The sequence below is a fragment of the Fukomys damarensis genome, unplaced genomic scaffold (assembly GCF_012274545.1).
Source record: "Fukomys damarensis isolate Sample0158 unplaced genomic scaffold, DMR_v1.0_HiC HiC_scaffold_16, whole genome shotgun sequence".
NCBI lineage: Eukaryota > Metazoa > Chordata > Mammalia > Rodentia > Bathyergidae > Fukomys > Fukomys damarensis.
This window is the reverse complement of record NW_022900928.1, coordinates 115,974,671-115,985,297: the sequence shown is the minus strand read 5'-3', so window position 1 is coordinate 115,985,297 and position 10,627 is coordinate 115,974,671.

Genomic DNA, 10,627 nt, shown 5'->3' with positions numbered 1-10,627 from the left:
TACTTCTCATTGGTGATTTCCCTATTTAGAATGTCCCCCAAGTGTGGTGCTGAAGTGCTAAAATAGATAAGCTTCATTCAGATGTGAGATATAGTAGCTATTGACCATGAGTTTGATGTTAATGAACTAAAGTGCATATTAAATAAGGTGTCTCCAAGCAGAAACACATAAAACAAGATTACATATTTGCTACCGACCGTAGGGGAGCAAAGACTGGATTTCACGAGGAGAACAGGGATCTTCAGAAAGGTGGGAACAGGTTCGGGGGCGACAGTCAGAAACCACACAGCACTGAGTAGTGAAGGTAGTAGCTGCTGCAATTTTATTTCTAACTCTAGGTGTTTACATACTAGTTTCAAGGGTACACCTCAAGAGTGATTTCAGTCACAAGCAGGCATGAGAAAGATAGACAATAGTACTGTAAAAGCTAAGACCACAAGGTCAAGGTAAGACCACACCTATATACAATCACAAAAGCTAAGACCACTAAGTCAAGGTAAGACCACACCTATACGAAGTCAGAAGGGGAAGTTTGTAAAACAAAGGACTGGCTTCAGCATGTCACCTTCAGGATCACCTTCAGGACTTCACAGTCCAGGGCTCAGGGTCAGCACTTTGGCCGCCCGTCCTCTTGTGCCCCAACACCTCCCCATCTCTAGGAACATCTAATTGTTCCTGATCTTTCCTGGGCCCAGAATACAATTCTACAGATAATGAACAAATAGTAATAAAGACAAAATAGAACAGAATTATAAATGAACCCAATGTCCCCAAACTGCAGGCAGAGAGGCCAGCTATTCTCTTCACGGCTGATTTCGCACGCGGTGTGTGCCAAGGACTTCCAGGAGGCTTAACCCCGTGGGGACGATACCTCGGGTCTGGTTTCTGCCAGGTGACCGGCATTGTCACGCAGACTCCACTGGAGTGATCGTGGCACATATTGATCATTTGGTGAATCAGCTCGCAAGAACCTAACACTTCCTGCACCTCCCTTGAGAGCAGGGGCTCAGCATTCACTCAGCCAGTGGTCAAGGCGACTTCACAGAGCACAACTGCTACAAGTAACCAGCCCCCACTGCACCTCATACAGGTACAGCAAAGACACAATCAACAAATATAAAGCACTTATGATGGTGCCTGCTATACCGTAAGTACTAAGTAAAAGCTGTGAAGAGTCAGGAGAGCAACACAGGGAAGACCCACTGTCAGAGCTGCCTCCTCCCCAGCCTCCACTCTCCCCTCACCTGCATCCTGAAGCAAGACTCAAACTGTGCCGTTCCTTTAGGACCTGTGGGCCATTTCCAGAAATCAGATTCCTGCTTAGAACAACTGTTGTATGTGTAACCTTCTTACACAAACCAGATATTATTTTTCCCTAACAGGAATCCAGGTACTGTAGAAGAGTAAAACCCTGACATCTACTCTCTTCACTGCCCACAGGCTTATGCATCGATCCTGTTACCATGCTGCAGGTGAGCACTGAGACAGAGAGCAAAATATTAAGAAGCTGGTTATATGGCCCGCTTAGGTAGCATAAGCAAGTCACCAATGTTTCACAACTTATTCATAGATGTTAATTCTTTCTGTTTCTTCTTTGACCTTCGAACAACCCAATGATGGAGATGACATTTATCAGTTATTAACAGCCAGTGAAAAGGAGAGGATGAGAATTATACTTCCCTGAAGAGATTCAAAGTAACTTTGTAGTTTGTGGAATTTACACTGCACCAGCTCCCTTGTGCTCCATTTCAGCCTCCTGCAGGCCTCTGGTGTCTGTGCTGCATACTGTGTGGCACTCAGCTCTATGGCGTCAGAAGACCTGGGCCTCTCTCTGCTTACAGGTGACTACAACTGGGCATCCAGGACCACAACTCACGCTCAAATGGATTCTTAGAGGGCAAAAATGTGCTTTTATCACTGATGGAAGAAACCCATGCTACAAAAGTGCAGTAAAAACTTTGAGTTCACACATTGTTTCCAAAAGTACTAATGGTTTGAATAGTGCCACCAGCAAAGATATACCCAAGTACTAATCTCTGGTACCTATGAATGTGACCTTATTTAGAAACAGGAGCTTTGCAGATATAATTAAGTTCGTTACATGCTCAAAGGATCTTGAGATGAGCTCATTCTGGATTTTAGTTAGACATTAAATCTATTGATTGATGACTTCATAAGTAGAAAGAGAGAGAGAGATGGGTCTCAAAAGATAAGAAACACACAGAAGACAGAGGCAAGGAGTGAAGCTGTACTGCCACAAGCCATGGAACAACAGAAGACCCCAAAATCTGGTATCAGTGAGAAATGGTTCACATTGACCTTGGTGGCACATACCTATAACCCCAGCTACTAGAGAGGCTGAGATAGGACCGAAAAATCAAGACCAGCCTGGGCAACACAGTGAGAATTTGTCTAAAATTATAATCAGAAACTACAAGTGAACATTTAGATTTCAAAATGTATTCTAGTAAAAACACATTGCCATTAATGCCTGTCAGAATAATCTTCTCGTTTTGAACACACTTATTCTTGGTACTCTCTGAGCCTGTACTGGAAGTCCTCTTTTGTGAGGGTCTTTAGTTCTGCTGTCATGGCTGCCTTGCAAAATACTTACTTTTCATGGTTATTTTTACTTTGGAAAACAGCCATAAGTTACACAGTGGCAGATCCCATTAATAAGGTGGATGAGAACACACCGTAAAATCTGTATAGACATTTCGATTACCAGAAGTAATTGTCATGGTGGAGCATTGTCATAGAGCAGGACGATAATACTGGCCCATTTCTCTGGCTGTTTTCTATACATATGGTTCCTTAAACACTCTAATAAGCTCTTACAATATTCAGAGTCTATTGTAATGTCCCTGATTACAAACTCAGCTCACACAATTCCATCAAGGTAAAAAAACATCACCTTGGCAGGCATGGTGGTGCAGGCCTATAATCTCAGCACTTGGGAGGCTGAGGCAGGAGGATCACTGTGAGTTTCAGACCAGCCTGGGCTACATAGTGAGTTTCAGGTCAGTCTCAACTACATAGTGAGACCCTGTCTCAAAACAACAACAACAAAATCACCTTGTGGTTGGGGATTTAGCTCAGTGGTTCTAGCACCTGCCTCGCAAGCACAAGGACCAGAGTTGAATCCCCAGTACCCCCCCAAAAAAAATCACCTTGTGGGCCAAGGATTTAGCTCAGTGACACCATGACTGTCAGGCAAGAACAAGGTCCTCAGTTTGATCCCTGGCACCACAAAAAAAAACCCTTGATATCGAATCTTGATCAACATGCTTTTTTCACAGGAGGAGAACTGGGTAATTTCCATTGAGAACTCTAAACCTTGTTCATGGGATCATAACCATAGATTCAAGTTTCATCTCCCATGATGATATTAATTTAAAAGTTTAAGTCTGAAGCAGCAGGTTACACTGTTAAACCCAAGCAACCATAACATTTCCATTTTGTCTAGCTTCCTCCTTTCTGTTAACTAAAGCTTCTTGTCTGTGAGAGGCTGCCCGCTGGTTGACCTCCTACAGACACATCTAGTGTTTGCTGATAAAAGAAGGTGTTAGGAGACTACCCGCTGCAAAAACATCTGGGTTCTGTCTGCTAAGAAAGAGATACTCCTGGAGAAATCACCACATGTACCCATTTGTCACCCCATCCTCTAACTGCCCCTCTGCTTTTGTAATCTGAGTTTTGCTTCCCCACTGTATTCCTGCTCACAACCCTATAAAAACCCCTGAGTTTAGATACCTGGACCCTTCTCTCTGAGCAGACTTGGGACCCGGTCAATGTAAATAAAATTTTGTCCTTCTACACTTGCATTTTCTTGTCTGGTCAATATAACAACACAACTCCAATAAGGACAATATTTCATGTTAATTTGTGGTTCATGATCTATGATTTGCCACACTCTAAAACACACCTTCTCACAGTGAGTTCAAGGCCAGCCTAAATCTCATAGCAATACCCTGTCAAAAAGAAAAGAAAAAAGAGAAAGGAAGAAGAAAACCAAAACACACACTAGCTCTCACTGTTACTAGTGTTCAATGCACCTCTACTCACACTGATGACCTCTGCCTTTCCTTTATATCTTAGTTATTCTCACATTACTGGAACACAACACCAGACACCCACAACCTAAAGAAGGACAGGTTTATTTTGACTCACGGTTTCACTCCTCGGTCAGCTGTCTCCAAAGCAGAAAAAAGATGTCACAGAAGCATGGAGGAGGAAAAGTGTTCAACCCATGGCAGCAGGGAAGAAGACAGAGCAGGAACTGGAGACAAGTACGCACCCTTCCAGGTCACACTCCAGTGACCCACTTCCACCCAGGCCCAACCTCTAACAGCACTTTCAGCTACTAAACTCATCAATGGATGAATCCACTGATGAGTATAGCACCTCCACCTTCCACACACATGAGAATTTGGGAGCACAACTTAGATCTAAGCCATAACATGTCAGACGGCAATCAGCAGAAGCATTCACAGTAGCTTTAGATCACACCTCATTAAAAATAATAATAATAATAATAATAATAATAATAATAATAATATTAATAAAAGGCTGGGGATGTGCCTAGCAGCAAAACACCTGGATTGACTCCTCCGGGTGTTGGTCCTAGGATGTAGCTCAGTGGCAGAGTGCTTGCCTAGCATGTGTGAGGCGCTGAACTCAAATTGCCAGTACAGGGGATTTAGGAGAGAGGGTGTTTCACAATTCCTAGAGTTTGAGAGGAACTGTGCCTTGCTGATACCTTGATTTCAGACTTACTGACGTAGAGAATCATGAAAGAATAAGTTTCTGTTGTTTTGCTTTGTTTTGTCTTTGGTGCTGGGGATTGAACTCAGGTCCTTGTGCTCACAAGGTAGGCAGCAGAACCAGTGAGCTAAATCCCTGGCCCAGGTTTCTGTTGTTTTAAGCTAAGCAAGTTTGAAGTAATTTTCTGTGTTGGCCCTAAGGAAGTGATAACACATGCCCCAAATATTTCTTTTAGTCACTAACAAAATCTTGAACCAAAAAGTCACTCAAGTTGGGTTTTTTTTGGTACCAGGGATCGAACTCTGAACCTTGTGCTTGCAAGGCAGGAGCTGGCACCACTGAGCTAAATACCTGGCCCTCAAGTTTGTTTGTTTGTTTGGTACCAGGGCTCGAACCCGGGTCCTTGTGCTTGCGAGGCAGGAGCTGGAACCATTGAGCTAAATCCCCAGCCTGGCCCTCAAGTTTTATAACAAATGATCAATGACACAGCCATTTTCACTATTAGCTTCTCCTCAATGCAAACTGGAACATCCTTACTGTTGTTCTGATCCCTATTTACCCTACTTTAGGGTCAGTGTAGGGAAGCATGGCACACAGAAGCTCAAACCACACAGAGGTGGTTGACAAGATGACTCTTGTATGATTCAGTCCTTACCTGACTTCAGTCCCATGGAAGGTGAGCAATCAGTGAGTATATGATTCAAAGATTGAACAAACCTTTGGCTTTCTTTTGGACTGAAGCTTAGGATAAGATCAGGCAATGAGTCCTTCCTTCAGGCCTGGACTTGTGCTCAAGCCTCCTTGTGTTAGAAATGCTGACTCAGGCCCTGGAGGTGTACTCAGTGGTAGAGCACTTGCCTAACACGTGTGAGGCCCTGGGTTCCAGGCCCAGGAGTGGAAAAGAGTAAAGGGGGAAAAAAAGGGAAGGCCTACTCAGCTAGCCACTTATGAAGCAGCCCTGGGCAGGTGAAGAGTAGGACAAATGATTAAGATTCACACTTCCTGGGCCGTCAGATTCCTTCCTACACATCCTTATTGTGTATTCCACGTGAGCTCACACAGAATGTCAGTCAACATAAGTCCCTAGGAAGAGGAAGCCTGCAGCAGCCCTTCCAATCTCCCCATTTTACGGAAGAAACTAAAGTCCAGGAAAATTAAGAGATGTCCTCCCAAAACCACAGCTGATTAACAGCTAGGATAGGATGCAGGTCTCCTACCTCCTGCTGGGTTGGGTTTATAGGGCCAGGTTGCTCCAACATCTAAATGGAGGAATGTTAATAAGAGGAACATAGAAAGCAGTAAGGGAAAGACCCCCCCCAAAAAAAAAACAAAGGCTAAGGCAGTGACATCCAATCATCTCTAGAACATAAATAGGCTACACTTGGAAAATGGTAACTCGACAGGATGCAGAAGGGACTAAAAAAAAAAAAATCAAGATAAGAGACACCATACTTTTTAGAGAGATGTTCTTGTGTTTCAAAGGGAACAACTGACATGGACCTATAACACCAAGCAGAGGTTTGGTTTGGTTTTTATGGAACTGGGGATTTTACCCAAAGACCATTGGGTCCTTTTTTTTTTAAATTTTGAGACAAGGTCCTACTAAATTGCTCAATCTGGCCTTGAACATGGGGGGGTCACCCTGTCTCAGCTTCCTGAGTGGCTAGGATTACCACTCTCAGCTCTGAGGAGAGTTTTAAGAAGTCCAGAAAACAAAAATGTGCTTCCACTGATAGCGGGCATGGGCAAAGGCATCACAGTTCGGTGACCCTGATCACAGGCAAAGAGACACAGAACGCAAACTCAGAGGAACCCAGGGAGGAGGCAATGTAAAAGAAGGAACAAACAGTCAGCACAGAAATACTGTACCTACGACTCAATTTCTTCTTCTTGGAGCAATTTTCATGCAATTATGCAGGGGTAGAAACCAGATTTCAGGGTATGGCAAACAGTAGAAACTACCTAAACGGGCTTGCCCCACAAAGGCCAGATAATCCCTCGATCCCATCTCAAGAGTAAGCTTCTAGAGCTGTGATCTTCCACGGCAGTCACCAGACCACTTCAGCCGAACCACCTGACAATTTTACTAAAAGGAAGATTCCCAGGCTCCATTCCGACCAAGTCACATCTGTGGGACAGATGTGGGACAGAGGCTGCAATTTTAGCAAGTTCACCAGGTGCTCATAGGAAAAATAATAGCAGTGAGGAAAGGAGATGAGGGATACAGTTGCCAACTCTTTAAAGACATTTGTGTGTGAGGCAAAGGACAGCAGCGAATGGTCATTGAAGGCCATGGTGACTTCAAGATGAACTGTGAGTCAGGCACTCTTCGGAATACTTCTAGATAAAGGGGAAAGGAAAACAATCCAGTGGGTGAGAGAAGCACAGATGTATATCAGAGAAGGTACAGACTTTCTTTCCCCTATAGGTTCAAGGTTCCAGAAAAAGCAAAACGACCAGTGGCAAAAATGTAAGAGGCAGGCCAGGGATTTAGCTCAGCTTAGCACCTCCCTCATAAGAGCAAGGTCCTGAGTTTGATCCCCAGTGCTGGAAAAAAATAAATGAAAGTGGAATTGTCAGAATCGCAAACAAGCTAAGACTAACAGCAGATTTTCCCAAAATAAGCGTCCCTCCTGTGTTTTGAGAAAGGACTGGAGGTGACCAGGCACACAGATGACAAGGGTTATGTCCCCTGACAGCACCTCTGCTAGGCAGCCATGGGGAATATAATAAAACTTGAAAACCGTTCTTGTAGACAGCAAAGGATTAGGTTAAGGAAAGAAAAAAATGTCTACAAAACATTTTTTAGACATAGAAGGAAAAGTCACAAAGAATGAAGCTCTCCATTCAGACCATGTGGCTGGGGATTTAGCTCAGTGGTGCCACCACCTGCCTTAGGTCCTGGGTTTGATCCCCAGCACCAAAAAAAAAACCAAAAATTAGACCATCTGGCCACACGACTTCACCACACTGATATTTCAAACCAGTATCTTTGGGAAGCAATATAGAAAATCCTCAAAAGTTAAACAGACAGTTACTATATGACCCATCAATTCCACTCCCAGAACTTTATCCATGGGAACCAAAACCATGGCCACACAGAATCCTGCACCATTCATAGCAGCATTATTCAGAATGACCACAAAGTGTAAACAACCCAAATGTGCATCAGTGAATGAACAGGCAAAGAAAATGTGATATAACCATATAATGGAATATCATTCAGCCGCAAAAAAGGAGTGGCGTGCTGATATGTGCTACAACGCAACTGTTGAAAACTTACACTAAGTGCAAGAAGCCAGACATAAAAGGCCACATATTGTAGGACTCCATTTATACCAAATCTTAAGAATAAGAAAATCCATAGTGCCAGAAAATAGACTAATGGTGGTGTGGTAAGGAGAGGGAGGAGAGGGAGTTGTGACTGCTAAAGAGTATAGTGTTTCTTTGTAGGTTGAAGAATATGCACTGCATTCGTGTATTTACTTTGGGCATATACCAAAAACCACTGAATTGTATATTTAAAAAATTAAAAGTAAACAACAGAAAGATTTCAAACCAGATCTTCAACTGATTTGTACCAGAAAGAACATGCAGGTACCATGTGCACACATAGCATTGTTCCATTTGCCCACTAATAAGCTGCTCTTATAAGTAGTGACCTTGAAATGGTGCCAGATTGAGCCACATGAGGCCAGTCCACTCATATTCACATGCTCAGAAGAATAACAATAATTAATAACAACTAAAATTTATTGAGTGTTTATTATGTGTCAGACACTGTATTAAGCACTTGACACATATTATCTCCTTTCATTTCTCACTGCAATCCTTCGAGGTATATACTATTATCTTCCCCATTTTACAGATGAGGACACTGAGGCACAAATAAATTTAATAATTTATGCCCACTTACCTTGTTTTTTTGTTTGTTTTGTTTTGTTTTTTGGTACCAGGGATCGAACTCTGGACCTTGCACTTGCAAGACAGGTGTGTGCCACTGAGCTAAATCCCCAGCCCCCACTCACCTTGTTAGATGACTTATTCCAGGTAATCTAATTCCTTGTACAGTGGACCCTTGACTTACAGTTCAATTGGTTTTAAAGGGCTGGCTGTAACTCAACTTGGTTTTAAGTCAATACACCCGAGATCTATATGTTTACCTGTGTACACACTATAGATAATAAGAGGCAGATGGATCTTCCATTAACCTAATTAACCCAAGTTTTCATATGCCAGGCCAGTCATAATTTAAGGGTCCACTGTACTATTTATATGTTCCAATCAGCTCTGTCTTCTTAAAATCACTTGCACAGCTCACTGATTTACATCCACTGCACATAAGCCAAGATAGGAAAGGATCTAGATTCTAAAAGAGCCAAACTATTAACTGAAATAGCAATCCCAGAAAGAACACTGGAAACACTGAGGATGAAACAAAGCAGAAGGCTAAATTTTAAGGTGACTACAAGCATTGCAAATTGAGTCTACAATTCAAAAGAAGCAGTTCTAGATTCTTACCCACTACCTTTTGAACTAAGAGTAGATGACTCATTTTCTCCCTACCCACAGTAATCTAAATAAGTATTATCAGCAAAAAGAAAAACAAAAAAAACATTATGTATTGTGTGTGTGTATACACACACACACACACACACACACACACACACACACACACACACACATATATATATTACACAGGATATACACATGTGCTCGCTATAGAGTAAACTTAGAGCAGTTGATAAATTCCAAGTCCTAAATCACAGGAGAGGACAATGAACAAAGGGCAATGTAATTAAGAAGACTGCTTGAAAAAAAAATATGAGAAAATGAAAAAATGGAAATAAAGTGTTTGTAAATGGGGAGGGGAGGGGGGGTGAAGGGAGGGCAGGGACAAGGGGAAAAAATGAGAACCAAGACCACCAGTCATGTAAAAGTACAAGATCCCAATAATGAATGTAACTGTACTATATACCTAAAATGTACCAATAAACTCAATAAAAGAAAAAAAAAGAAGACTGCTTGAAAAGACTTTGAAAAAGAACATTAGAAGGGGCAGCAAGGCAAAAGGTCACCTCTAGAGGCAAGCATGGAGAGACAAAGTGGGTTGTTCCTACTATGGCTTCACTATTTGCCTACCCAAACCTCGAATTCTGCTTGTGTAGACTCTCCTAATTTCATTTTAAATATTTTGTTTCTGTCATATCGACCTCCAAGGAATGTTCTAGTGGAGTCTTAATTTAGGGAAACTCAAAATATAAAATCATTGGTTAGAAATCATAGCCCTAGAGGCCTGGAGATTTAGCTCAGTGGCACTGTGCCTGCCTCCAACCACAAGGTCTTGAGTTGGATCCCGAGTCAAAAAAAAAAAAAAAAAAAAAAAAAAAAAAAATCACAGCCCTAGGGATAGGGATATAGCTCAACGGAGCCATGCCTTTGGGTGTTTGTTTTTTTGTACCGGAGAATGAACTCGGATCCTATGTGTTTGCAAGGCAGGCAGCAGAACCTCTGAGCTAAATCCTCGATCTTGCCTGCCTGAGTTTGATTCCGGATTTAAAAAAAAAAAAAAAAAAAAAAAATCACAGACCTAAACAAAACTGTTAGTGTAGGATTTCTTCGCAGAACCTCTTAGCATGTAGCTAATAAGCGTTAATTACAGTTCCTCATATTTCATAGTTTAACCTATAATGAATCAACATCCTATTGAACAGGCTGTCCCTGATAACAGCATGCATTTTCTCATATGCTCGGCCTCTGAGATCATCTTCTTTTGGTAATAAAATTTAAAGACCAAGTATTCAACTTCTTTGCTGAGTGTCACAGATATCCACAGTTGCTTACTTTGCTGTGATATACCTCA